Source organism: Eleutherodactylus coqui, chromosome 1, assembly GCF_035609145.1.
Source record: "Eleutherodactylus coqui strain aEleCoq1 chromosome 1, aEleCoq1.hap1, whole genome shotgun sequence".
Lineage (NCBI taxonomy): Eukaryota > Metazoa > Chordata > Amphibia > Anura > Eleutherodactylidae > Eleutherodactylus > Eleutherodactylus coqui.
The window spans coordinates 329,277,931-329,305,928 of NC_089837.1; the positions used below are offsets into that span (position 1 = coordinate 329,277,931).

At 48.6% G+C, this 27,998-nt stretch overlaps 10 non-coding genes and 5 pseudogenes across 10 annotated transcripts; all 15 read left to right on the forward strand.

The window, feature by feature from the left end:
• The first annotated feature begins 1,099 nt into the window (after positions 1–1,099).
• On the forward strand, positions 1,100–1,296 carry LOC136593780 (small nucleolar RNA U3; annotated as a pseudogene).
• A 1,467-nt stretch (positions 1,297–2,763) lies between these two features.
• On the forward strand, positions 2,764–3,003 carry LOC136593747 (small nucleolar RNA U3; annotated as a pseudogene).
• A 1,470-nt stretch (positions 3,004–4,473) lies between these two features.
• LOC136593791 (small nucleolar RNA U3) lies at positions 4,474–4,670 on the forward strand (annotated as a pseudogene).
• A 1,465-nt stretch (positions 4,671–6,135) lies between these two features.
• On the forward strand, positions 6,136–6,354 carry LOC136593513 (small nucleolar RNA U3). The gene has a single exon (XR_010788240.1). It is a non-coding gene; the product is annotated as a small nucleolar RNA U3 (small nucleolar RNA).
• Positions 6,355–7,821: 1,467 nt separating this feature from the next.
• Positions 7,822–8,018, forward strand: LOC136593802 (small nucleolar RNA U3; annotated as a pseudogene).
• Positions 8,019–10,826: 2,808 nt separating this feature from the next.
• LOC136593653 (small nucleolar RNA U3) lies at positions 10,827–11,045 on the forward strand. Its single transcript, XR_010788277.1, has one exon. It is a non-coding gene; the product is annotated as a small nucleolar RNA U3 (small nucleolar RNA).
• A 1,465-nt stretch (positions 11,046–12,510) lies between these two features.
• Positions 12,511–12,707, forward strand: LOC136593857 (small nucleolar RNA U3; annotated as a pseudogene).
• Positions 12,708–15,471: 2,764 nt separating this feature from the next.
• LOC136593662 (small nucleolar RNA U3) lies at positions 15,472–15,690 on the forward strand. The gene has a single exon (XR_010788282.1). It is a non-coding gene; the product is annotated as a small nucleolar RNA U3 (small nucleolar RNA).
• A 1,465-nt stretch (positions 15,691–17,155) lies between these two features.
• Positions 17,156–17,374, forward strand: LOC136592834 (small nucleolar RNA U3). Its single transcript, XR_010788143.1, has one exon. It is a non-coding gene; the product is annotated as a small nucleolar RNA U3 (small nucleolar RNA).
• A 1,465-nt stretch (positions 17,375–18,839) lies between these two features.
• Positions 18,840–19,059, forward strand: LOC136593565 (small nucleolar RNA U3). Its single transcript, XR_010788270.1, has one exon. It is a non-coding gene; the product is annotated as a small nucleolar RNA U3 (small nucleolar RNA).
• Positions 19,060–20,524: 1,465 nt separating this feature from the next.
• On the forward strand, positions 20,525–20,743 carry LOC136593208 (small nucleolar RNA U3). The gene has a single exon (XR_010788201.1). It is a non-coding gene; the product is annotated as a small nucleolar RNA U3 (small nucleolar RNA).
• Positions 20,744–22,209: 1,466 nt separating this feature from the next.
• Positions 22,210–22,429, forward strand: LOC136593576 (small nucleolar RNA U3). Its single transcript, XR_010788271.1, has one exon. It is a non-coding gene; the product is annotated as a small nucleolar RNA U3 (small nucleolar RNA).
• Positions 22,430–23,894: 1,465 nt separating this feature from the next.
• On the forward strand, positions 23,895–24,113 carry LOC136593216 (small nucleolar RNA U3). The gene has a single exon (XR_010788210.1). It is a non-coding gene; the product is annotated as a small nucleolar RNA U3 (small nucleolar RNA).
• Positions 24,114–25,578: 1,465 nt separating this feature from the next.
• On the forward strand, positions 25,579–25,797 carry LOC136593227 (small nucleolar RNA U3). The gene has a single exon (XR_010788216.1). It is a non-coding gene; the product is annotated as a small nucleolar RNA U3 (small nucleolar RNA).
• Positions 25,798–27,263: 1,466 nt separating this feature from the next.
• LOC136593587 (small nucleolar RNA U3) lies at positions 27,264–27,483 on the forward strand. The gene has a single exon (XR_010788272.1). It is a non-coding gene; the product is annotated as a small nucleolar RNA U3 (small nucleolar RNA).
• Positions 27,484–27,998: the final 515 nt, after the last annotated feature.

Below are 27,998 nucleotides of genomic sequence, written 5' to 3' on the forward strand. Positions count from 1 at the left end.
TATTAGGTCTGTTTCTTATAAAAAGGTTGCATCCTTCAAGCCTTGTATTCCAATCGTGTATCATCCCACCACGTTTCTGTGATGCCTATGACATCATATTTCTCTTCCTGTCTTAGGGGCTCCAATTCGCCTTGTTGGTTTCCTATGCTCTGTGCAAATTTGTATTGAAGCATTTTAGTTTGTGACAGGTGTCTCTTGCTCCTCTACTTTCCTTCTGAATTTTTTTTGTCTTTGATCTTTCTTTCCCATTCTAATAGCAAGGTTCTCAGATGTATTAATTAGTCGTATATTTTTGCCTAGCCTTTCCCTTCCCTTCCCATATTGTTCTAGCTTAAAGCTCTCCTGATGAGTGTAGCAAGGCACCTGTCAAGTATTTGCTTACCTGCCTTTGTAAGTTGCAAGCCATCTCTAGCAAGGAGTTCATCATATGAGTAATTCACTCCATGGTCTAGAAATCCAAATCTTTGCTGACGGCAACATCGACGTAGTCAGTTGTTCACCCGTAGAGTCCTGTTCCATCTCCTTACTCCGTGGCCATCCACTGGCAGGATGGACGACAAGACCACCTGTGCTCCTAGTTCCTTCATTTCCCTGCCGAGGTCTTCAAAGTCTCTGCAGATAGTTGCAAGGTCCTTTTGGGCAGTGTCATTTGTCCCAACTTGTATCAGTAGGAATGGGTAGTGGTCTGAAAGACTGAAGAGTCTTGATCAGACACATCTTTGATTTGCGCACCTGGAAGACAGCACAACTCTTGCGAGATTATGTCAGGTCTGCACATTCTCTTCCCCGAGCTCCAATCTCTGGTGTGGCGATGTCCTCCGAGCCACCAGACCAAGCTAAACCCAGCAATGTGCCCGCCCGCGGCGAGTCTTCCCAGAACGCACCGGGAACATGCAAATTATTTTCCTTGAGCGCCAATCTCCGGTCTGTTAATGAAATGATTCCCATATTACACTATACCATACAGTACGCATGGATATTGGTATTAGATGCCTGGACAGCTAACAGAGAGAAAGCGAGCGGTGGACTAAAGTTCTTCTCCACAATACTACGTGGTAGCCTGCAGGGTGGGGGAAGTCAATGCAGAGAATAGCAGGTTAAGACTATACTTTCAGGGATCATTTCTAAAGTGTTTAAGTTGGGAAACTACCAACCACGAGGAGGAGCTGTAGTGATCTCCACTGTGCGTGAAGTGAGCTCTCAGTTCTGCTTCGTTGCAGGTGCTGATTGCTGTTGATGACCGTTCTCCTTCTCTGTTACAGGGAAGGTGGAGGAGGAGATCACAAGCTGAGTGGTTGTTGCTGTTCTTGAAATCTTTGGTAATATCAGAAAGTAGTGAATCATTCAGCATCCTTGCAGGATGAATGGAAGATTTGGGAGCAGCTACCTTCATTCAATCAACCTTCAGTATCCTAAAATGTAATTCATCTGAACCTTTAGAGTTTAATTCATTGAAGTTAGCTGAAGCCCCCTTTACTTACACGGAACGGCTGTCGGGCAAACGATGCCCGATGCTCCTCCTCTTATGTACTCGCTCCCATGCTGCTGCACAGGAGTGAGTAACGTTGGCTCGCAGCGTGCGGCTGGAGGGGATTTCACTCCTCGCTCTTCCCCGACCCTCTCCATTCACTCAACACAGCGGCCGTTCAGGCCTGCTCCTCTTCTATTAGGTCTGTTTCTTATAAAAAGGTTGCATCCTTCAAGCCTTGTATTCCAATCGTGTATCATCCCACCACGTTTCTGTGATGCCTATGACATCATATTTCTCTTCCTGTCTTAGGGGCTCCAATTCGCCTTGTTGGTTTCCTATGCTCTGTGCAAATTTGTATTGAAGCATTTTAGTTTGTGACAGGTGTCTCTTGCTCCTCTACTTTCCTTCTGAATTTTTTTTGTCTTTGATCTTTCTTTCCCATTCTAATAGCAAGGTTCTCAGATGTATTAATTAGTCGTATATTTTTGCCTAGCCTTTCCCTTCCCTTCCCATATTGTTCTAGCTTAAAGCTCTCCTGATGAGTGTAGCAAGGCACCTGTCAAGTATTTGCTTACCTGCCTTTGTAAGTTGCAAGCCATCTCTAGCAAGGAGTTCATCATATGAGTAATTCACTCCATGGTCTAGAAATCCAAATCTTTGCTGACGGCAACATCGACGTAGTCAGTTGTTCACCCGTAGAGTCCTGTTCCATCTCCTTACTCCGTGGCCATCCACTGGCAGGATGGACGACAAGACCACCTGTGCTCCTAGTTCCTTCATTTCCCTGCCGAGGTCTTCAAAGTCTCTGCAGATAGTTGCAAGGTCCTTTTGGGCAGTGTCATTTGTCCCAACTTGTATCAGTAGGAATGGGTAGTGGTCTGAAAGACTGAAGAGTCTTGATCAGACACATCTTTGATTTGCGCACCTGGAAGACAGCACAACTCTTGCGAGATTATGTCAGGTCTGCACATTCTCTTCCCCGAGCTCCAATCTCTGGTGTGGCGATGTCCTCCGAGCCACCAGACCAAGCTAAACCCAGCAATGTGCCCGCCCGCGGCGAGTCTTCCCAGAACGCACCGGGAACATGCAAATTATTTTCCTTGAGCGCCAATCTCCGGTCTGTTAATGAAATGATTCCCATATTACACTATACCATACAGTACGCATGGATATTGGTATTAGATGCCTGGACAGCTAACAGAGAGAAAGCGAGCGGTGGACTAAAGTTCTTCTCCACAATACTACGTGGTAGCCTGCAGGGTGGGGGAAGTCAATGCAGAGAATAGCAGGTTAAGACTATACTTTCAGGGATCATTTCTAAAGTGTTTAACTTGGGAAACTGCATCCTAAAGTGTGCCAACCTACCAACCACGAGGAGGAGCTGTAGTGATCTCCTCGGAGCGTGAAGTGAGCTCCTCGGAGCGTGAAGTGAGCTCTCAGTTCTGCTTCGTTGCAGGTGCTGATTGCTGTTGATGACCGTTCTCCTTCTCTGTTACAGGGAAGGTGGAGGAGGAGATCACAAGCTGAGTGGTTGTTGCTGTTTTTGAAATCTTTGGTAATATCAGAAAGTAGTGAATCATTCAGCATCCTTGCAGGATGAATGGAAGATTTGGGAGCAGCTACCTTCATTCAATCAACCTTCAGTATCCTAAAATGTAATTCATCTGAACCTTTAGAGTTTAATTCATTGAAGTTAGCTGAAGCCCCATTTACTTACACGGAACGGCTGTCGGGCAAACGATGCCCGATGCTCCTCCTCTTATGTACTCGCTCCCATGCTGCTGCACAGGAGTGAGTAACGTTGGCTCGCAGCGGGCGGCTGGAGGGGATTTCACTCCTCGCTCTTCCCCGACCCTCTCCATTCACTCAACACAGCGGCCGTTCAGGCCTGCTCCTCTTCTATTAGGTCTGTTTCTTATAAAAAGGTTGCATCCTTCAAGCCTTGTATTCCAATCGTGTATCATCCCACCACGTTTCTGTGATGCCTATGACATCATATTTCTCTTCCTGTCTTAGGGGCTCCAATTCGCCTTGTTGGTTTCCTATGCTCTGTGCATTTGTATTGAAGCATTTTAGTTTGTGACAGGTGTCTCTTGCTCCTCTACTTTCCTTCTGAATTTTTTTTGTCTTTGATCTTTCTTTCCCCTTCTAATAGCAAGGTTCTCAGATGTATTAATTAGTCGTATATTTTTGCCTAGCCTTTCCCTTCCCTTCCCTTCCCATATTGTTCTAGCTTAAAGCTCTCCTGATGAGTGTAGCAAGGCACCTGTCAAGTATTTGCTTACCTGCCTTTGTAAGTTGCAAGCCATCTCTAGCAAGGAGTTCATCATATGAGTAATTCACTCCATGGTCTAGAAATCCAAATCTTTGCTGACGGCAACATCGACGTAGTCAGTTGTTCACCCGTAGAGTCCTGTTCCATCTCCTTACTCCGTGGCCATCCACTGGCAGGATGGACGACAAGACCACCTGTGCTCCTAGTTCCTTCATTTCCCTGCCGAGGTCTTCAAAGTCTCTGCAGATAGTTGCAAGGTCCTTTTGGGCAGTGTCATTTGTCCCAACTTGTATCAGTAGGAATGGGTAGTGGTCTGAAAGACTGAAGAGTCTTGATCAGACACATCTTTGATTTGCGCACCTGGAAGACAGCACAACTCTTGCGAGATTATGTCAGGTCTGCACATTCTCTTCCCCGAGCTCCAATCTCTGGTGTGGCGATGTCCTCCGAGCCACCAGACCAAGCTAAACCCAGCAATGTGCCCGCCCGCGGCGAGTCTTCCCAGAACGCACCGGGAACATGCAAATTATTTTCCTTGAGCGCCAATCTCCGGTCTGTTAATGAAATGATTCCCATATTACACTATACCATACAGTACGCATGGATATTGGTATTAGATGCCTGGACAGCTAACAGAGAGAAAGCGAGCGGTGGACTAAAGTTCTTCTCCACAATACTACGTGGTAGCCTGCAGGGTGGGGGAAGTCAATGCAGAGAATAGCAGGTTAAGACTATACTTTCAGGGATCATTTCTAAAGTGTTTAAGTTGGGAAACTACCAACCACGAGGAGGAGCTGTAGTGATCTCCACTGTGCGTGAAGTGAGCTCTCAGTTCTGCTTCGTTGCAGGTGCTGATTGCTGTTGATGACCGTTCTCCTTCTCTGTTACAGGGAAGGTGGAGGAGGAGATCACAAGCTGAGTGGTTGTTGCTGTTCTTGAAATCTTTGGTAATATCAGAAAGTAGTGAATCATTCAGCATCCTTGCAGGATGAATGGAAGATTTGGGAGCAGCTACCTTCATTCAATCAACCTTCAGTATCCTAAAATGTAATTCATCTGAACCTTTAGAGTTTAATTCATTGAAGTTAGCTGAAGCCCCCTTTACTTACACGGAACGGCTGTCGGGCAAATGATGCCCGATGCTCCTCCTCTTATGTACTCGCTCCCATGCTGCTGCACAGGAGTGAGTAACGTTGGCTCGCAGCGTGCGGCTGGAGGGGATTTCACTCCTCGCTCTTCCCCGACCCTCTCCATTCACTCAACACAGCGGCCGTTCAGGCCTGCTCCTCTTCTATTAGGTCTGTTTCTTATAAAAAGGTTGCATCCTTCAAGCCTTGTATTCCAATCGTGTATCATCCCACCACGTTTCTGTGATGCCTATGACATCATATTTCTCTTCCTGTCTTAGGGGCTCCAATTCGCCTTGTTGGTTTCCTATGCTCTGTGCATTTGTATTGAAGCATTTTAGTTTGTGACAGGTGTCTCTTGCTCCTCTACTTTCCTTCTGAATTTTTTTTGTCTTTGATCTTTCTTTCCCATTCTAATAGCAAGGTTCTCAGATGTATTAATTAGTCGTATATTTTTGCCTAGCCTTTCCCTTCCCTTCCCATATTGTTCTAGCTTAAAGCTCTCCTGATGAGTGTAGCAAGGCACCTGTCAAGTATTTGCTTACCTGCCTTTGTAAGTTGCAAGCCATCTCTAGCAAGGAGTTCATCATATGAGTAATTCACTCCATGGTCTAGAAATCCAAATCTTTGCTGACGGCAACATCGACGTAGTCAGTTGTTCACCCGTAGAGTCCTGTTCCATCTCCTTACTCCGTGGCCATCCACTGGCAGGATGGACGACAAGACCACCTGTGCTCCTAGTTCCTTCATTTCCCTGCCGAGGTCTTCAAAGTCTCTGCAGATAGTTGCAAGGTCCTTTTGGGCAGTGTCATTTGTCCCAACTTGTATCAGTAGGAATGGGTAGTGGTCTGAAAGACTGAAGAGTCTTGATCAGACACATCTTTGATTTGCGCACCTGGAAGACAGCACAACTCTTGCGAGATTATGTCAGGTCTGCACATTCTCTTCCCCGAGCTCCAATCTCTGGTGTGGCGATGTCCTCCGAGCCACCAGACCAAGCTAAACCCAGCAATGTGCCCGCCCGCGGCGAGTCTTCCCAGAACGCACCGGGAACATGCAAATTATTTTCCTTGAGCGCCAATCTCCGGTCTGTTAATGAAATGATTCCCATATTACACTATACCATACAGTACGCATGGATATTGGTATTAGATGCCTGGACAGCTAACAGAGAGAAAGCGAGCGGTGGACTAAAGTTCTTCTCCACAATACTACGTGGTAGCCTGCAGGGTGGGGGAAGTCAATGCAGAGAATAGCAGGTTAAGACTATACTTTCAGGGATCATTTCTAAAGTGTTTAACTTGGGAAACTGCATCCTAAAGTGTGCCAACCTACCAACCACGAGGAGGAGCTGTAGTGATCTCCTCTGAGTGTGAAGTGAGCTCTCAGTTCTGCTTCGTTGCAGGTGCTGATTGCTGTTGATGACCGTTCTCCATCTCTGTTACAGGGAAGGTGGAGGAGGAGATCACAAGCTGAGTGGTTGTTGCTGTTCTTGAATTCTTTGGTAATATCAGAAAGTAGTGAATCATTCAGCATCCTTGCAGGATGAATGGAAGATTTGGGAGTAGCTACCTTCATTCAATCAACCTTCAGTATCCTAAAATGTAATTCATCTGAACCTTTAGAGTTTAATTCATTGAAGTTAGCTGAAGCCCCCTTTACTTACACGGAACGGCTGTCGGGCAAACGATGCCCGATGCTCCTCCTCTTATGTACTCGCTCCCATGCTGCTGCACAGGAGTGAGTAACGTTGGCTCGCAGCGTGCGGCTGGAGGGGATTTCACTCCTCGCTCTTCCCCGACCCTCTCCATTCACTCAACACAGCGGCCGTTCAGGCCTGCTCCTCTTCTATTAGGTCTGTTTCTTATAAAAAGGTTGCATCCTTCAAGCCTTGTATTCCAATCGTGTATCATCCCACCACGTTTCTGTGATGCCTATGACATCATATTTCTCTTCCTGTCTTAGGGGCTCCAATTCGCCTTGTTGGTTTCCTATGCTCTGTGCAAATTTGTATTGAAGCATTTTAGTTTGTGACAGGTGTCTCTTGCTCCTCTACTTTCCTTCTGAATTTTTTTTGTCTTTGATCTTTCTTTCCCATTCTAATAGCAAGGTTCTCAGATGTATTAATTAGTCGTATATTTTTGCCTAGCCTTTCCCTTCCCTTCCCATATTGTTCTAGCTTAAAGCTCTCCTGATGAGTGTAGCAAGGCACCTGTCAAGTATTTGCTTACCTGCCTTTGTAAGTTGCAAGCCATCTCTAGCAAGGAGTTCATCATATGAGTAATTCACTCCATGGTCTAGAAATCCAAATCTTTGCTGACGGCAACATCGACGTAGTCAGTTGTTCACCCGTAGAGTCCTGTTCCATCTCCTTACTCCGTGGCCATCCACTGGCAGGATGGACGACAAGACCACCTGTGCTCCTAGTTCCTTCATTTCCCTGCCGAGGTCTTCAAAGTCTCTGCAGATAGTTGCAAGGTCCTTTTGGGCAGTGTCATTTGTCCCAACTTGTATCAGTAGGAATGGGTAGTGGTCTGAAAGACTGAAGAGTCTTGATCAGACACATCTTTGATTTGCGCACCTGGAAGACAGCACAACTCTTGCGAGATTATGTCAGGTCTGCACATTCTCTTCCCCGAGCTCCAATCTCTGGTGTGGCGATGTCCTCCGAGCCACCAGACCAAGCTAAACCCAGCAATGTGCCCGCCCGCGGCGAGTCTTCCCAGAACGCACCGGGAACATGCAAATTATTTTCCTTGAGCGCCAATCTCCGGTCTGTTAATGAAATGATTCCCATATTACACTATACCATACAGTACGCATGGATATTGGTATTAGATGCCTGGACAGCTAACAGAGAGAAAGCGAGCGGTGGACTAAAGTTCTTCTCCACAATACTACGTGGTAGCCTGCAGGGTGGGGGAAGTCAATGCAGAGAATAGCAGGTTAAGACTATACTTTCAGGGATCATTTCTAAAGTGTTTAAGTTGGGAAACTACCAACCACGAGGAGGAGCTGTAGTGATCTCCACTGTGCGTGAAGTGAGCTCTCAGTTCTGCTTCGTTGCAGGTGCTGATTGCTGTTGATGACCGTTCTCCTTCTCTGTTACAGGGAAGGTGGAGGAGGAGATCACAAGCTGAGTGGTTGTTGCTGTTCTTGAAATCTTTGGTAATATCAGAAAGTAGTGAATCATTCAGCATCCTTGCAGGATGAATGGAAGATTTGGGAGCAGCTACCTTCATTCAATCAACCTTCAGTATCCTAAAATGTAATTCATCTGAACCTTTAGAGTTTAATTCATTGAAGTTAGCTGAAGCCCCCTTTACTTACACGGAACGGCTGTCGGGCAAACGATGCCCGATGCTCCTCCTCTTATGTACTCGCTCCCATGCTGCTGCACAGGAGTGAGTAACGTTGGCTCGCAGCGTGCGGCTGGAGGGGATTTCACTCCTCGCTCTTCCCCGACCCTCTCCATTCACTCAACACAGCGGCCGTTCAGGCCTGCTCCTCTTCTATTAGGTCTGTTTCTTATAAAAAGGTTGCATCCTTCAAGCCTTGTATTCCAATCGTGTATCATCCCACCACGTTTCTGTGATGCCTATGACATCATATTTCTCTTCCTGTCTTAGGGGCTCCAATTCGCCTTGTTGGTTTCCTATGCTCTGTGCAAATTTGTATTGAAGCATTTTAGTTTGTGACAGGTGTCTCTTGCTCCTCTACTTTCCTTCTGAATTTTTTTTGTCTTTGATCTTTCTTTCCCCTTCTAATAGCAAGGTTCTCAGATGTATTAATTAGTCGTATATTTTTGCCTAGCCTTTCCCTTCCCTTCCCATATTGTTCTAGCTTAAAGCTCTCCTGATGAGTGTAGCAAGGCACCTGTCAAGTATTTGCTTACCTGCCTTTGTAAGTTGCAAGCCATCTCTAGCAAGGAGTTCATCATATGAGTAATTCACTCCATGGTCTAGAAATCCAAATCTTTGCTGACGGCAACATCGACGTAGTCAGTTGTTCACCCGTAGAGTCCTGTTCCATCTCCTTACTCCGTGGCCATCCACTGGCAGGATGGACGACAAGACCACCTGTGCTCCTAGTTCCTTCATTTCCCTGCCGAGGTCTTCAAAGTCTCTGCAGATAGTTGCAAGGTCCTTTTGGGCAGTGTCATTTGTCCCAACTTGTATCAGTAGGAATGGGTAGTGGTCTGAAAGACTGAAGAGTCTTGATCAGACACATCTTTGATTTGCGCACCTGGAAGACAGCACAACTCTTGCGAGATTATGTCAGGTCTGCACATTCTCTTCCCCGAGCTCCAATCTCTGGTGTGGCGATGTCCTCCGAGCCACCAGACCAAGCTAAACCCAGCAATGTGCCCGCCCGCGGCGAGTCTTCCCAGAACGCACCGGGAACATGCAAATTATTTTCCTTGAGCGCCAATCTCCGGTCTGTTAAAGGAGATGTCTCGAGGAAGCAGTTAATTTTTTTTTTTGCCCAGTCCCCCCCATTAAACACACATTACTAAGCCCCCCTGTAAATGACATTTCTAGCTGGTTCGTACTTACCGTTCCAGCGTTTCAGCAACTTATAAAAGTTTCCTCAAGATGGCCGCCGGCTCTTTCCCCGTCGCTCGCTGCAGCCCGACGTGCGCGCTCCCGAGACGCCGCCAGCTGTGTCTCCATGGCAACACGACGCCCCGCAGCCGCCGACCAGACGCCCACCGCCAGGCAGCAGGTAAGCGGCGCTAGCCCCCGGCTCCCCAGCGCTAGACCCTCAGCCCAGGTGAAGGCCCCGGAGCCCAGCGCTAGTTCCCCCGGCCTAGCGACAGCCCCCCGGCGCAGCGGCAGCCCCCCCCGGCCTAGCGACAGCCCCCCCGGCCTAGCGACAGCCCCCCCGGCGCAGCCCGGCGCAGCGGCAGCCCCCCCCGGCCTAGCGACAGCCCCCCCGGCCTAGCGACAGCCCCCCCGGCGCAGCCCGGCGCAGCGGCAGCCCCCCCCGGCCTAGCGACAGCCCCCCCCGGCCTAGCGACAGCCCCCCCGGCCTAGCGACAGCCCCCCCGGCGCAGCCCGGCGCAGCGGCAGCCCCCCCCGGCCTAGCGACAGCCCCCCCGGCCTAGCGACAGCCCCCCCGGCGCAGCCCGGCGCAGCGGCAGCCCCCCCCGGCCTAGCGACAGCCCCCCCGGCGCAGCCCTGCGCAGCGGCAGCCCGCCCCGGCCTAGCGACAGCCCCCCCCGGCCTAGCGACAGCCCCCCCGGCCTAGCGACAGCCCCCCCCGGCCTAGCGACAGCCCCCCCCGGCCTAGCGACAGCCCCCCCGGCGCAGCCCGGCGCAGCGGCAGCCCCCCCCGGCGCAGCCCGGCGCAGCGACAGCCCCCCCCCCCCGACCCATCACTTACCTGGGAGGCTTCTCGGGGCTGCTGGGCTGGGCTGGGCTTCTCCGCTGGGCAGCTCCAGTTTCTGCACCTTCCTCTAACAGAGGATGGTGCAGAATGGCCGCTTCAGCGCGCTCCCGAGCAGTGACAGCTCGTCTGCGCATGCGCAGAAGAGCTGTAGCGGGGAGCACACTGAAGCGGCTCGTGCTGAATGGAGAAGACCGGACTGCGCAAGCGCGTCTAAAAAAGCAAGCTGCCAGCGAATTTAGACGGAACCATGGAGACGAGGACGCTAGCAACGGAGCAGGTAAGTGGAATAACTTCTGTATGGCTCATATTTAATGCACAATGTACATTACAAAGTGCATTAATATGGCCATACGGAAGTGTATAACCCCACTTGGTTTCGCGAGACCACCCCTTTAATGAAATGATTCCCATATTACACTATACCATACAGTACGCATGGATATTGGTATTAGATGCCTGGACAGCTAACAGAGAGAAAGCGAGCGGTGGACTAAAGTTCTTCTCCACAATACTACGTGGTAGCCTGCAGGGTGGGGGAAGTCAATGCAGAGAATAGCAGGTTAAGACTATACTTTCAGGGATCGTTTCTAAAGTGTTTAACTTGGGAAACTGCATCCTAAAGTGTGCCAACCTACCAACCATGAGGAGGAGCTGTAGTGATCTCCTCTGAGCGTGAGGTGAGCTCTCAGTTCTGCTTCGTTGTAGGTGCTGATTGCTGTTGATGACCGTTCTCCTTCTCTGTTACAGGGAAGGTGGAGGAGGAGATCGCAAGCTGAGTGGTTGTTGCTGTTTTTGAAATCTTTGGTAATATCAGAAAGTAGTGAATCATTCAGCATCCTTGCAGGATGAATGGAAGATTTGGGAGCAGCTACCTTCATTCAATCAACCTTCAGTATCCTAAAATGTAATTCATCTGAACCTTTAGAGTTTAATTCATTGAAGTTAGCTGAAGCCCCATTTACTTACACGGAACGGCTGTCGGGCAAACGATGCCCGATGCTCCTCCTCTTATGTACTCGCTCCCATGCTGCTGCACAGGAGTGAGTAACGTTGGCTCGCAGCGGGCGGCTGGAGGGGATTTCACTCCTCGCTCTTCCCCGACCCTCTCCATTCACTCAACACAGCGGCCGTTCAGGCCTGCTCCTCTTCTATTAGGTCTGTTTCTTATAAAAAGGTTGCATCCTTCAAGCCTTGTATTCCAATCGTGTATCATCCCACCACGTTTCTGTGATGCCTATGACATCATATTTCTCTTCCTGTCTTAGGGGCTCCAATTCGCCTTGTTGGTTTCCTATGCTCTGTGCATTTGTATTGAAGCATTTTAGTTTGTGACAGGTGTCTCTTGCTCCTCTACTTTCCTTCTGAATTTTTTTTGTCTTTGATCTTTCTTTCCCCTTCTAATAGCAAGGTTCTCAGATGTATTAATTAGTCGTATATTTTTGCCTAGCCTTTCCCTTCCCTTCCCATATTGTTCTAGCTTAAAGCTCTCCTGATGAGTGTAGCAAGGCACCTGTCAAGTATTTGCTTACCTGCCTTTGTAAGTTGCAAGCCATCTCTAGCAAGGAGTTCATCATATGAGTAATTCACTCCATGGTCTAGAAATCCAAATCTTTGCTGACGGCAACATCGACGTAGTCAGTTGTTCACCCGTAGAGTCCTGTTCCATCTCCTTACTCCGTGGCCATCCACTGGCAGGATGGACGACAAGACCACCTGTGCTCCTAGTTCCTTCATTTCCCTGCCGAGGTCTTCAAAGTCTCTGCAGATAGTTGCAAGGTCCTTTTGGGCAGTGTCATTTGTCCCAACTTGTATCAGTAGGAATGGGTAGTGGTCTGAAAGACTGAAGAGTCTTGATCAGACACATCTTTGATTTGCGCACCTGGAAGACAGCACAACTCTTGCGAGATTATGTCAGGTCTGCACATTCTCTTCCCCGAGCTCCAATCTCTGGTGTGGCGATGTCCTCCGAGCCACCAGACCAAGCTAAACCCAGCAATGTGCCCGCCCGCGGCGAGTCCTCCCAGAACGCACCGGGAACATGCAAATTATTTTCCTTGAGCGCCAATCTCCGGTCTGTTAATGAAATGATTCCCATATTACACTATACCATACAGTACGCATGGATATTGGTATTAGATGCCTGGACAGCTAACAGAGAGAAAGCGAGCGGTGGACTAAAGTTCTTCTCCACAATACTACGTGGTAGCCTGCAGGGTGGGGGAAGTCAATGCAGAGAATAGCAGGTTAAGACTATACTTTCAGGGATCATTTCTAAAGTGTTTAAGTTGGGAAACTACCAACCACGAGGAGGAGCTGTAGTGATCGCCACTGTGCGTGAAGTGAGTTCTCAGTTCTGCTTCGTTGCAGGTGCTGATTGCTGTTGATGACCGTTCTCCTTCTCTGTTACAGGGAAGGTGGAGGAGGAGATCACAAGCTGAGTGGTTGTTGCTGTTTTTGAAATCTTTGGTAATATCAGAAAGTAGTGAATCATTCAGCATCCTTGCAGGATGAATGGAAGATTTGGGAGCAGCTACCTTCATTCAATCAACCTTCAGTATCCTAAAATGTAATTCATCTGAACCTTTAGAGTTTAATTCATTGAAGTTAGCTGAAGCCCCCTTTACTTACACGGAACGGCTGTCGGGCAAACGATGCCCGATGCTCCTCCTCTTATGTACTCGCTCCCATGCTGCTGCACAGGAGTGAGTAACGTTGGCTCGCAGCGTGCGGCTGGAGGGGATTTCACTCCTCGCTCTTCCCCGACCCTCTCCATTCACTCAACACAGCGGCCGTTCAGGCCTGCTCCTCTTCTATTAGGTCTGTTTCTTATAAAAAGGTTGCATCCTTCAAGCCTTGTATTCCAATCGTGTATCATCCCACCACGTTTCTGTGATGCCTATGACATCATATTTCTCTTCCTGTCTTAGGGGCTCCAATTCGCCTTGTTGGTTTCCTATGCTCTGTGCAAATTTGTATTGAAGCATTTTAGTTTGTGACAGGTGTCTCTTGCTCCTCTACTTTCCTTCTGAATTTTTTTTGTCTTTGATCTTTCTTTCCCCTTCTAATAGCAAGGTTCTCAGATGTATTAATTAGTCGTATATTTTTGCCTAGCCTTTCCCTTCCCTTCCCATATTGTTCTAGCTTAAAGCTCTCCTGATGAGTGTAGCAAGGCACCTGTCAAGTATTTGCTTACCTGCCTTTGTAAGTTGCAAGCCATCTCTAGCAAGGAGTTCATCATATGAGTAATTCACTCCATGGTCTAGAAATCCAAATCTTTGCTGACGGCAACATCGACGTAGTCAGTTGTTCACCCGTAGAGTCCTGTTCCATCTCCTTACTCCGTGGCCATCCACTGGCAGGATGGACGACAAGACCACCTGTGCTCCTAGTTCCTTCATTTCCCTGCCGAGGTCTTCAAAGTCTCTGCAGATAGTTGCAAGGTCCTTTTGGGCAGTGTCATTTGTCCCAACTTGTATCAGTAGGAATGGGTAGTGGTCTGAAAGACTGAAGAGTCTTGATCAGACACATCTTTGATTTGCGCACCTGGAAGACAGCACAACTCTTGCGAGATTATGTCAGGTCTGCACATTCTCTTCCCCGAGCTCCAATCTCTGGTGTGGCGATGTCCTCCGAGCCACCAGACCAAGCTAAACCCAGCAATGTGCCCGCCCGCGGCGAGTCTTCCCAGAACGCACCGGGAACATGCAAATTATTTTCCTTGAGCGCCAATCTCCGGTCTGTTAAAGGAGATGTCTCGAGGAAGCAGTTAATTTTTTTTTTTTGCCCAGTCCCCCCCATTAAACACACATTACTAAGCCCCCCTGTAAATGACATTTCTAGCTGGTTCGTACTTACCGTTCCAGCGTTTCAGCAACTTATAAAAGTTTCCTCAAGATGGCCGCCGGCTCTTTCCCCGTCGCTCGCTGCAGCCCGACGTGCGCGCTCCCGAGACGCCGCCAGCTGTGTCTCCATGGCAACACGACGCCCCGCAGCCAGGCAGCAGGTAAGCGGCGCTAGCCCCCGGCTCCCCAGCGCTAGACCCTCAGCCCAGGTGAAGGCCCCGGAGCCCAGCGCTAGTTCCCCCGGCCTAGCGACAGCCCCCCCGGCGCAGCGGCAGCCCCCCCCGGCCTAGCGACAGCCCCCCCGGCCTAGCGACAGCCCCCCCGGCGCAGCCCGGCGCAGCGGCAGCCCCCCCGGCCTAGCGACAGCCCCCCCGGCCTAGCGACAGCCCCCCCAGGCAGCCCGGCGCAGCGGCAGCCCCCCCCGGCCTAGCGACAGCCCCCCCGGCCTAGCGACAGCCCCCCCGGCGCAGCCCGGCGCAGCGGCAGCCCCCCCCGGCCTAGCGACAGCCCCCCCGGCCTAGCGACAGCCCCCCCGGCGCAGCCCGGCGCAGCGGCAGCCCCCCCCGGCCTAGCGACAGCCCCCCCGGCGCAGCCCGGCGCAGCGGCAGCCCGCCCCGGCCTAGCGACAGCCCCCCCCGGCCTAGCGACAGCCCCCCCGGCCTAGCGACAGCCCCCCCCGGCCTAGCGACAGCCCCCCCCGGCCTAGCGACAGCCCCCCCGGCGCAGCCCGGCGCACCGGCAGCCCCCCCCGGCGCAGCCCGGCGCAGCGACAGCCCCCCCCCCGACCTATCACTTACCTGGGAGGCTTCTCGGGGCTGCTGGGCTGGGCTGGGCTTCTCCGCTGGGCAGCTCCAGTTTCTGCACCTTCCTCTAACAGAGGATGGTGCAGAATGGCCGCTTCAGCGCGCTCCCGAGCAGTGACAGCTCGTCTGCGCATGCGCAGAAGAGCTGTAGCGGGGAGCACACTGAAGCGGCTCGTGCTGAATGGAGAAGACCGGACTGCGCAAGCGCGTCTAAAAAAGCAAGCTGCCAGCGAATTTAGACGGAACCATGGAGACGAGGACGCTAGCAACGGAGCAGGTAAGTGGAATAACTTCTGTATGGCTCATATTTAATGCACAATGTACATTACAAAGTGCATTAATATGGCCATACGGAAGTGTATAACCCCACTTGGTTTCGCGAGACCACCCCTTTAATGAAATGATTCCCATATTACACTATACCATACAGTACGCATGGATATTGGTATTAGATGCCTGGACAGCTAACAGAGAGAAAGCGAGCGGTGGACTAAAGTTCTTCTCCACAATACTACGTGGTAGCCTGCAGGGTGGGGGAAGTCAATGCAGAGAATAGCAGGTTAAGACTATACTTTCAGGGATCGTTTCTAAAGTGTTTAACTTGGGAAACTGCATCCTAAAGTGTGCCAACCTACCAACCACGAGGAGGAGCTGTAGTGATCTCCTCTGAGCGTGAGGTGAGCTCTCAGTTCTGCTTCGTTGTAGGTGCTGATTGCTGTTGACGACCGTTCTCCTTCTCTGTTACAGGGAAGGTGGAGGAGGAGATCGCAAGCTGAGTGGTTGTTGCTGTTTTTGAAATCTTTGGTAATATCAGAAAGTAGTGAATCATTCAGCATCCTTGCAGGATGAATGGAAGATTTGGGAGCAGCTACCTTCATTCAATCAACCTTCAGTATCCTAAAATGTAATTCATCTGAACCTTTAGAGTTTAATTCATTGAAGTTAGCTGAAGCCCCATTTACTTACACGGAACGGCTGTCGGGCAAACGATGCCCGATGCTCCTCCTCTTATGTACTCGCTCCCATGCTGCTGCACAGGAGTGAGTAACGTTGGCTCGCAGCGGGCGGCTGGAGGGGATTTCACTCCTCGCTCTTCCCCGACCCTCTCCATTCACTCAACACAGCGGCCGTTCAGGCCTGCTCCTCTTCTATTAGGTCTGTTTCTTATAAAAAGGTTGCATCCTTCAAGCCTTGTATTCCAATCGTGTATCATCCCACCACGTTTCTGTGATGCCTATGACATCATATTTCTCTTCCTGTCTTAGGGGCTCCAATTCGCCTTGTTGGTTTCCTATGCTCTGTGCATTTGTATTGAAGCATTTTAGTTTGTGACAGGTGTCTCTTGCTCCTCTACTTTCCTTCTGAATTTTTTTTGTCTTTGATCTTTCTTTCCCCTTCTAATAGCAAGGTTCTCAGATGTATTAATTAGTCGTATATTTTTGCCTAGCCTTTCCCTTCCCTTCCCATATTGTTCTAGCTTAAAGCTCTCCTGATGAGTGTAGCAAGGCACCTGTCAAGTATTTGCTTACCTGCCTTTGTAAGTTGCAAGCCATCTCTAGCAAGGAGTTCATCATATGAGTAATTCACTCCATGGTCTAGAAATCCAAATCTTTGCTGACGGCAACATCGACGTAGTCAGTTGTTCACCCGTAGAGTCCTGTTCCATCTCCTTACTCCGTGGCCATCCACTGGCAGGATGGACGACAAGACCACCTGTGCTCCTAGTTCCTTCATTTCCCTGCCGAGGTCTTCAAAGTCTCTGCAGATAGTTGCAAGGTCCTTTTGGGCAGTGTCATTTGTCCCAACTTGTATCAGTAGGAATGGGTAGTGGTCTGAAAGACTGAAGAGTCTTGATCAGACACATCTTTGATTTGCGCACCTGGAAGACAGCACAACTCTTGCGAGATTATGTCAGGTCTGCACATTCTCTTCCCCGAGCTCCAATCTCTGGTGTGGCGATGTCCTCCGAGCCACCAGACCAAGCTAAACCCAGCAATGTGCCCGCCCGCGGCGAGTCTTCCCAGAACGCACCGGGAACATGCAAATTATTTTCCTTGAGCGCCAATCTCCGGTCTGTTAATGAAATGATTCCCATATTACACTATACCATACAGTACGCATGGATATTGGTATTAGATGCCTGGACAGCTAACAGAGAGAAAGCGAGCGGTGGACTAAAGTTCTTCTCCACAATACTACGTGGTAGCCTGCAGGGTGGGGGAAGTCAATGCAGAGAATAGCAGGTTAAGACTATACTTTCAGGGATCATTTCTAAAGTGTTTAACTTGGGAAACTGCATCCTAAAGTGTGCCAACCTACCAACCACGAGGAGGAGCTGTAGTGATCTCCTCTGAGCGTGAAGTGAGCTCTCAGTTCTGCTTCGTTGTAGGTGCTGATTGCTGTTGATGACCGTTCTCCTTCTCTGTTACAGGGAAGGTGGAGGAGGAGATCACAAGCTGAGTGGTTGTTGCTGTTTTTGAAATCTTTGGTAATATCAGAAAGTAGTGAATCATTCAGCATCCTTGCAGGATGAATGGAAGATTTGGGAGCAGCTACCTTCATTCAATCAACCTTCAGTATCCTAAAATGTAATTCATCTGAACCTTTAGAGTTTAATTCATTGAAGTTAGCTGAAGCCCCATTTACTTACACGGAACGGCTGTCGGGCAAACGATGCCCGATGCTCCTCCTCTTATGTACTCGCTCCCATGCTGCTGCACAGGAGTGAGTAACGTTGGCTCGCAGCGGGCGGCTGGAGGGGATTTCACTCCTCGCTCTTCCCCGACCCTCTCCATTCACTCAACACAGCGGCCGTTCAGGCCTGCTCCTCTTCTATTAGGTCTGTTTCTTATAAAAAGGTTGCATCCTTCAAGCCTTGTATTCCAATCGTGTATCATCCCACCACGTTTCTGTGATGCCTATGACATCATATTTCTCTTCCTGTCTTAGGGGCTCCAATTCGCCTTGTTGGTTTCCTATGCTCTGTGCATTTGTATTGAAGCATTTTAGTTTGTGACAGGTGTCTCTTGCTCCTCTACTTTCCTTCTGAATTTTTTTTGTCTTTGATCTTTCTTTCCCCTTCTAATAGCAAGGTTCTCAGATGTATTAATTAGTCGTATATTTTTGCCTAGCCTTTCCCTTCCCTTCCCATATTGTTCTAGCTTAAAGCTCTCCTGATGAGTGTAGCAAGGCACCTGTCAAGTATTTGCTTACCTGCCTTTGTAAGTTGCAAGCCATCTCTAGCAAGGAGTTCATCATATGAGTAATTCACTCCATGGTCTAGAAATCCAAATCTTTGCTGACGGCAACATCGACGTAGTCAGTTGTTCACCCGTAGAGTCCTGTTCCATCTCCTTACTCCGTGGCCATCCACTGGCAGGATGGACGACAAGACCACCTGTGCTCCTAGTTCCTTCATTTCCCTGCCGAGGTCTTCAAAGTCTCTGCAGATAGTTGCAAGGTCCTTTTGGGCAGTGTCATTTGTCCCAACTTGTATCAGTAGGAATGGGTAGTGGTCTGAAAGACTGAAGAGTCTTGATCAGACACATCTTTGATTTGCGCACCTGGAAGACAGCACAACTCTTGCGAGATTATGTCAGGTCTGCACATTCTCTTCCCCGAGCTCCAATCTCTGGTGTGGCGATGTCCTCCGAGCCACCAGACCAAGCTAAACCCAGCAATGTGCCCGCCCGCGGCGAGTCTTCCCAGAACGCACCGGGAACATGCAAATTATTTTCCTTGAGCGCCAATCTCCGGTCTGTTAATGAAATGATTCCCATATTACACTATACCATACAGTACGCATGGATATTGGTATTAGATGCCTGGACAGCTAACAGAGAGAAAGCGAGCGGTGGACTAAAGTTCTTCTCCACAATACTACGTGGTAGCCTGCAGGGTGGGGGAAGTCAATGCAGAGAATAGCAGGTTAAGACTATACTTTCAGGGATCATTTCTAAAGTGTTTAACTTGGGAAACTGCATCCTAAAGTGTGCCAACCTACCAACCACGAGGAGGAGCTGTAGTGATCTCCTCTGAGCGTGAAGTGAGCTCTCAGTTCTGCTTCGTTGTAGGTGCTGATTGCTGTTGATGACCGTTCTCCTTCTCTGTTACAGGGAAGGTGGAGGAGGAGAATCACAAGCTGAGTGGTTGTTGCTGTTTTTGAAATCTTTGGTAATATCAGAAAGTAGTGAATCATTCAGCATCCTTGCAGGATGAATGGAAGATTTGGGAGCAGCTACCTTCATTCAATCAACCTTCAGTATCCTAAAATGTAATTCATCTGAACCTTTAGAGTTTAATTCATTGAAGTTAGCTGAAGCCCCATTTACTTACACGGAACGGCTGTCGGGCAAACGATGCCCGATGCTCCTCCTCTTATGTACTCGCTCCCATGCTGCTGCACAGGAGTGAGTAACGTTGGCTCGCAGCGGGCGGCTGGAGGGGATTTCACTCCTCGCTCTTCCCCGACCCTCTCCATTCACTCAACACAGCGGCCGTTCAGGCCTGCTCCTCTTCTATTAGGTCTGTTTCTTATAAAAAGGTTGCATCCTTCAAGCCTTGTATTCCAATCGTGTATCATCCCACCACGTTTCTGTGATGCCTATGACATCATATTTCTCTTCCTGTCTTAGGGGCTCCAATTCGCCTTGTTGGTTTCCTATGCTCTGTGCATTTGTATTGAAGCATTTTAGTTTGTGACAGGTGTCTCTTGCTCCTCTACTTTCCTTCTGAATTTTTTTTGTCTTTGATCTTTCTTTCCCCTTCTAATAGCAAGGTTCTCAGATGTATTAATTAGTCGTATATTTTTGCCTAGCCTTTCCCTTCCCTTCCCATATTGTTCTAGCTTAAAGCTCTCCTGATGAGTGTAGCAAGGCACCTGTCAAGTATTTGCTTACCTGCCTTTGTAAGTTGCAAGCCATCTCTAGCAAGGAGTTCATCATATGAGTAATTCACTCCATGGTCTAGAAATCCAAATCTTTGCTGACGGCAACATCGACGTAGTCAGTTGTTCACCCGTAGAGTCCTGTTCCATCTCCTTACTCCGTGGCCATCCACTGGCAGGATGGACGACAAGACCACCTGTGCTCCTAGTTCCTTCATTTCCCTGCCGAGGTCTTCAAAGTCTCTGCAGATAGTTGCAAGGTCCTTTTGGGCAGTGTCATTTGTCCCAACTTGTATCAGTAGGAATGGGTAGTGGTCTGAAAGACTGAAGAGTCTTGATCAGACACATCTTTGATTTGCGCACCTGGAAGACAGCACAACTCTTGCGAGATTATGTCAGGTCTGCACATTCTCTTCCCCGAGCTCCAATCTCTGGTGTGGCGATGTCCTCCGAGCCACCAGACCAAGCTAAACCCAGCAATGTGCCCGCCCGCGGCGAGTCTTCCCAGAACGCACCGGGAACATGCAAATTATTTTCCTTGAGCGCCAATCTCCGGTCTGTTAATGAAATGATTCCCATATTACACTATACCATACAGTACGCATGGATATTGGTATTAGATGCCTGGACAGCTAACAGAGAGAAAGCGAGCGGTGGACTAAAGTTCTTCTCCACAATACTACGTGGTAGCCTGCAGGGTGGGGGAAGTCAATGCAGAGAATAGCAGGTTAAGACTATACTTTCAGGGATCATTTCTAAAGTGTTTAACTTGGGAAACTGCATCCTAAAGTGTGCCAACCTACCAACCACGAGGAGGAGCTGTAGTGATCTCCTCTGAGCGTGAAGTGAGCTCTCAGTTCTGCTTCGTTGTAGGTGCTGATTGCTGTTGATGACCGTTCTTCTTCTCTGTTACAGGGAAGGTGGAGGAGGAGATCACAAGCTGAGTGGTTGTTGCTGTTTTTGAAATCTTTGGTAATATCAGAAAGTAGTGAATCATTCAGCATCCTTGCAGGATGAATGGAAGATTTGGGAGCAGCTACCTTCATTCAATCAACCTTCAGTATCCTAAAATGTAATTCATCTGAACCTTTAGAGTTTAATTCATTGAAGTTAGCTGAAGCCCCATTTACTTACACGGAACGGCTGTCGGGCAAACGATGCCCGATGCTCCTCCTCTTATGTACTCGCTCCCATGCTGCTGCACAGGAGTGAGTAACGTTGGCTCGCAGCGGGCGGCTGGAGGCGATTTCACTCCTCGCTCTTCCCCGACCCTCTCCATTCACTCAACACAGCGGCCGTTCAGGCCTGCTCCTCTTCTATTAGGTCTGTTTCTTATAAAAAGGTTGCATCCTTCAAGCCTTGTATTCCAATCGTGTATCATCCCACCACGTTTCTGTGATGCCTATGACATCATATTTCTCTTCCTGTCTTAGGGGCTCCAATTCACCTTGTTGGTTTCCTATGCTCTGTGCATTTGTATTGAAGCATTTTAGTTTGTGACAGGTGTCTCTTGCTCCTCTACTTTCCTTCTGAATTTTTTTTTGTCTTTGATCTTTCTTTCCCCTTCTAATAGCAAGGTTCTCAGATGTATTAATTAGTCGTATATTTTTGCCTAGCCTTTCCCTTCCCTTCCCATATTGTTCTAGCTTAAAGCTCTCCTGATGAGTGTAGCAAGGCACCTGTCAAGTATTTGCTTACCTGCCTTTGTAAGTTGCAAGCCATCTCTAGCAAGGAGTTCATCATATGAGTAATTCACTCCATGGTCTAGAAATCCAAATCTTTGCTGACGGCAACATCGACGTAGTCAGTTGTTCACCCGTAGAGTCCTGTTCCATCTCCTTACTCCGTGGCCATCCACTGGCAGGATGGACGACAAGACCACCTGTGCTCCTAGTTCCTTCATTTCCCTGCCGAGGTCTTCAAAGTCTCTGCAGATAGTTGCAAGGTCCTTTTGGGCAGTGTCATTTGTCCCAACTTGTATCAGTAGGAATGGGTAGTGGTCTGAAAGACTGAAGAGTCTTGATCAGACACATCTTTGATTTGCGCACCTGGAAGACAGCACAACTCTTGCGAGATTATGTCAGGTCTGCACATTCTCTTCCCCGAGCTCCAATCTCTGGTGTGGCGATGTCCTCCGAGCCACCAGACCAAGCTAAACCCAGCAATGTGCCCGCCCGCGGCGAGTCTTCCCAGAACGCACCGGGAACATGCAAATTATTTTCCTTGAGCGCCAATCTCCGGTCTGTTAATGAAATGATTCCCATATTACACTATACCATACAGTACGCATGGATATTGGTATTAGATGCCTGGACAGCTAACAGAGAGAAAGCGAGCGGTGGACTAAAGTTCTTCTCCACAATACTACGTGGTAGCCTGCAGGGTGGGGGAAGTCAATGCAGAGAATAGCAGGTTAAGACTATACTTTCAGGGATCATTTCTAAAGTGTTTAACTTGGGAAACTGCATCCTAAAGTGTGCCAACCTACCAACCACGAGGAGGAGCTGTAGTGATCTCCTCTGAGCGTGAAGTGAGCTCTCAGTTCTGCTTCGTTGTAGGTGCTGATTGCTGTTGATGACCGTTCTCCTTCTCTGTTACAGGGAAGGTGGAGGAGGAGAATCACAAGCTGAGTGGTTGTTGCTGTTTTTGAAATCTTTGGTAATATCAGAAAGTAGTGAATCATTCAGCATCCTTGCAGGATGAATGGAAGATTTGGGAGCAGCTACCTTCATTCAATCAACCTTCAGTATCCTAAAATGTAATTCATCTGAACCTTTAGAGTTTAATTCATTGAAGTTAGCTGAAGCCCCATTTACTTACACGGAACGGCTGTCGGGCAAACGATGCCCGATGCTCCTCCTCTTATGTACTCGCTCCCATGCTGCTGCACAGGAGTGAGTAACGTTGGCTCGCAGCGGGCGGCTGGAGGGGATTTCACTCCTCGCTCTTCCCCGACCCTCTCCATTCACTCAACACAGCGGCCGTTCAGGCCTGCTCCTCTTCTATTAGGTCTGTTTCTTATAAAAAGGTTGCATCCTTCAAGCCTTGTATTCCAATCGTGTATCATCCCACCACGTTTCTGTGATGCCTATGACATCATATTTCTCTTCCTGTCTTAGGGGCTCCAATTCGCCTTGTTGGTTTCCTATGCTCTGTGCATTTGTATTGAAGCATTTTAGTTTGTGACAGGTGTCTCTTGCTCCTCTACTTTCCTTCTGAATTTTTTTTGTCTTTGATCTTTCTTTCCCCTTCTAATAGCAAGGCTCTCAGATGTATTAATTAGTCGTATATTTTTGCCTAGCCTTTCCCTTCCCTTCCCATATTGTTCTAGCTTAAAGCTCTCCTGATGAGTGTAGCAAGGCACCTGTCAAGTATTTGCTTACCTGCCTTTGTAAGTTGCAAGCCATCTCTAGCAAGGAGTTCATCATATGAGTAATTCACTCCATGGTCTAGAAATCCAAATCTTTGCTGACGGCAACATCGACGTAGTCAGTTGTTCACCCGTAGAGTCCTGTTCCATCTCCTTACTCCGTGGCCATCCACTGGCAGGATGGACGACAAGACCACCTGTGCTCCTAGTTCCTTCATTTCCCTGCCGAGGTCTTCAAAGTCTCTGCAGATAGTTGCAAGGTCCTTTTGGGCAGTGTCATTTGTCCCAACTTGTATCAGTAGGAATGGGTAGTGGTCTGAAAGACTGAAGAGTCTTGATCAGACACATCTTTGATTTGCGCACCTGGAAGACAGCACAACTCTTGCGAGATTATGTCAGGTCTGCACATTCTCTTCCCCGAGCTCCAATCTCTGGTGTGGCGATGTCCTCCGAGCCACCAGACCAAGCTAAACCCAGCAATGTGCCCGCCCGCGGCGAGTCTTCCCAGAACGCACCGGGAACATGCAAATTATTTTCCTTGAGCGCCAATCTCCGGTCTGTTAATGAAATGATTCCCATATTACACTATACCATACAGTACGCATGGATATTGGTATTAGATGCCTGGACAGCTAACAGAGAGAAAGCGAGCGGTGGACTAAAGTTCTTCTCCACAATACTACGTGGTAGCCTGCAGGGTGGGGGAAGTCAATGCAGAGAATAGCAGGTTAAGACTATACTTTCAGGGATCATTTCTAAAGTGTTTAACTTGGGAAACTGCATCCTAAAGTGTGCCAACCTACCAACCACGAGGAGGAGCTGTAGTGATCTCCTCTGAGCGTGAAGTGAGCTCTCAGTTCTGCTTCGTTGTAGGTGCTGATTGCTGTTGATGACCGTTCTTCTTCTCTGTTACAGGGAAGGTGGAGGAGGAGATCACAAGCTGAGTGGTTGTTGCTGTTTTTGAAATCTTTGGTAATATCAGAAAGTAGTGAATCATTCAGCATCCTTGCAGGATGAATGGAAGATTTGGGAGCAGCTACCTTCATTCAATCAACCTTCAGTATCCTAAAATGTAATTCATCTGAACCTTTAGAGTTTAATTCATTGAAGTTAGCTGAAGCCCCATTTACTTACACGGAACGGCTGTCGGGCAAACGATGCCCGATGCTCCTCCTCTTATGTACTCGCTCCCATGCTGCTGCACAGGAGTGAGTAACGTTGGCTCGCAGCGGGCGGCTGGAGGGGATTTCACTCCTCGCTCTTCCCCGACCCTCTCCATTCACTCAACACAGCGGCCGTTCAGGCCTGCTCCTCTTCTATTAGGTCTGTTTCTTATAAAAAGGTTGCATCCTTCAAGCCTTGTATTCCAATCGTGTATCATCCCACCACGTTTCTGTGATGCCTATGACATCATATTTCTCTTCCTGTCTTAGGGGCTCCAATTCGCCTTGTTGGTTTCCTATGCTCTGTGCATTTGTATTGAAGCATTTTAGTTTGTGACAGGTGTCTCTTGCTCCTCTACTTTCCTTCTGAATTTTTTTTGTCTTTGATCTTTCTTTCCCCTTCTAATAGCAAGGTTCTCAGATGTATTAATTAGTCGTATATTTTTGCCTAGCCTTTCCCTTCCCTTCCCATATTGTTCTAGCTTAAAGCTCTCCTGATGAGTGTAGCAAGGCACCTGTCAAGTATTTGCTTACCTGCCTTTGTAAGTTGCAAGCCATCTCTAGCAAGGAGTTCATCATATGAGTAATTCACTCCATGGTCTAGAAATCCAAATCTTTGCTGACGGCAACATCGACGTAGTCAGTTGTTCACCCGTAGAGTCCTGTTCCATCTCCTTACTCCGTGGCCATCCACTGGCAGGATGGACGACAAGACCACCTGTGCTCCTAGTTCCTTCATTTCCCTGCCGAGGTCTTCAAAGTCTCTGCAGATAGTTGCAAGGTCCTTTTGGGCAGTGTCATTTGTCCCAACTTGTATCAGTAGGAATGGGTAGTGGTCTGAAAGACTGAAGAGTCTTGATCAGACACATCTTTGATTTGCGCACCTGGAAGACAGCACAACTCTTGCGAGATTATGTCAGGTCTGCACATTCTCTTCCCCGAGCTCCAATCTCTGGTGTGGCGATGTCCTCCGAGCCACCAGACCAAGCTAAACCCAGCAATGTGCCCGCCCGCGGCGAGTCTTCCCAGAACGCACCGGGAACATGCAAATTATTTTCCTTGAGCGCCAATCTCCGGTCTGTTAATGAAATGATTCCCATATTACACTATACCATACAGTACGCATGGATATTGGTATTAGATGCCTGGACAGCTAACAGAGAGAAAGCGAGCGGTGGACTAAAGTTCTTCTCCACAATACTACGTGCTAGCCTGCAGGGTGGGGGAAGTCAATGCAGAGAATAGCAGGTTAAGACTATACTTTCAGGGATCATTTCTAAAGTGTTTAACTTGGGAAACTGCATCCTAAAGTGTGCCAACCTACCAACCACGAGGAGGAGCTGTAGTGATCTCCTCTGAGCGTGAAGTGAGCTCTCAGTTCTGCTTCGTTGTAGGTGCTGATTGCTGTTGATGACCGTTCTTCTTCTCTGTTACAGGGAAGGTGGAGGAGGAGATCACAAGCTGAGTGGTTGTTGCTGTTTTTGAAATCTTTGGTAATATCAGAAAGTAGTGAATCATTCAGCATCCTTGCAGGATGAATGGAAGATTTGGGAGCAGCTACCTTCATTCAATCAACCTTCAGTATCCTAAAATGTAATTCATCTGAACCTTTAGAGTTTAATTCATTGAAGTTAGCTGAAGCCCCATTTACTTACACGGAACGGCTGTCGGGCAAACGATGCCCGATGCTCCTCCTCTTATGTACTCGCTCCCATGCTGCTGCACAGGAGTGAGTAACGTTGGCTCGCAGCGGGCGGCTGGAGGCGATTTCACTCCTCGCTCTTCCCCGACCCTCTCCATTCACTCAACACAGCGGCCGTTCAGGCCTGCTCCTCTTCTATTAGGTCTGTTTCTTATAAAAAGGTTGCATCCTTCAAGCCTTGTATTCCAATCGTGTATCATCCCACCACGTTTCTGTGATGCCTATGACATCATATTTCTCTTCCTGTCTTAGGGGCTCCAATTCACCTTGTTGGTTTCCTATGCTCTGTGCATTTGTATTGAAGCATTTTAGTTTGTGACAGGTGTCTCTTGCTCCTCTACTTTCCTTCTGAATTTTTTTTTGTCTTTGATCTTTCTTTCCCCTTCTAATAGCAAGGTTCTCAGATGTATTAATTAGTCGTATATTTTTGCCTAGCCTTTCCCTTCCCTTCCCATATTGTTCTAGCTTAAAGCTCTCCTGATGAGTGTAGCAAGGCACCTGTCAAGTATTTGCTTACCTGCCTTTGTAAGTTGCAAGCCATCTCTAGCAAGGAGTTCATCATATGAGTAATTCACTCCATGGTCTAGAAATCCAAATCTTTGCTGACGGCAACATCGACGTAGTCAGTTGTTCACCCGTAGAGTCCTGTTCCATCTCCTTACTCCGTGGCCATCCACTGGCAGGATGGACGACAAGACCACCTGTGCTCCTAGTTCCTTCATTTCCCTGCCGAGGTCTTCAAAGTCTCTGCAGATAGTTGCAAGGTCCTTTTGGGCAGTGTCATTTGTCCCAACTTGTATCAGTAGGAATGGGTAGTGGTCTGAAAGACTGAAGAGTCTTGATCAGACACATCTTTGATTTGCGCACCTGGAAGACAGCACAACTCTTGCGAGATTATGTCAGGTCTGCACATTCTCTTCCCCGAGCTCCAATCTCTGGTGTGGCGATGTCCTCCGAGCCACCAGACCAAGCTAAACCCAGCAATGTGCCCGCCCGCGGCGAGTCTTCCCAGAACGCACCGGGAACATGCAAATTATTTTCCTTGAGCGCCAATCTCCGGTCTGTTAATGAAATGATTCCCATATTACACTATACCATACAGTACGCATGGATATTGGTATTAGATGCCTGGACAGCTAACAGAGAGAAAGCGAGCGGTGGACTAAAGTTCTTCTCCACAATACTACGTGGTAGCCTGCAGGGTGGGGGAAGTCAATGCAGAGAATAGCAGGTTAAGACTATACTTTCAGGGATCATTTCTAAAGTGTTTAACTTGGGAAACTGCATCCTAAAGTGTGCCAACCTACCAACCACGAGGAGGAGCTGTAGTGATCTCCTCTGAGCGTGAAGTGAGCTCTCAGTTCTGCTTCGTTGTAGGTGCTGATTGCTGTTGATGACCGTTCTCCTTCTCTGTTACAGGGAAGGTGGAGGAGGAGAATCACAAGCTGAGTGGTTGTTGCTGTTTTTGAAATCTTTGGTAATATCAGAAAGTAGTGAATCATTCAGCATCCTTGCAGGATGAATGGAAGATTTGGGAGCAGCTACCTTCATTCAATCAACCTTCAGTATCCTAAAATGTAATTCATCTGAACCTTTAGAGTTTAATTCATTGAAGTTAGCTGAAGCCCCATTTACTTACACGGAACGGCTGTCGGGCAAACGATGCCCGATGCTCCTCCTCTTATGTACTCGCTCCCATGCTGCTGCACAGGAGTGAGTAACGTTGGCTCGCAGCGGGCGGCTGGAGGGGATTTCACTCCTCGCTCTTCCCCGACCCTCTCCATTCACTCAACACAGCGGCCGTTCAGGCCTGCTCCTCTTCTATTAGGTCTGTTTCTTATAAAAAGGTTGCATCCTTCAAGCCTTGTATTCCAATCGTGTATCATCCCACCACGTTTCTGTGATGCCTATGACATCATATTTCTCTTCCTGTCTTAGGGGCTCCAATTCGCCTTGTTGGTTTCCTATG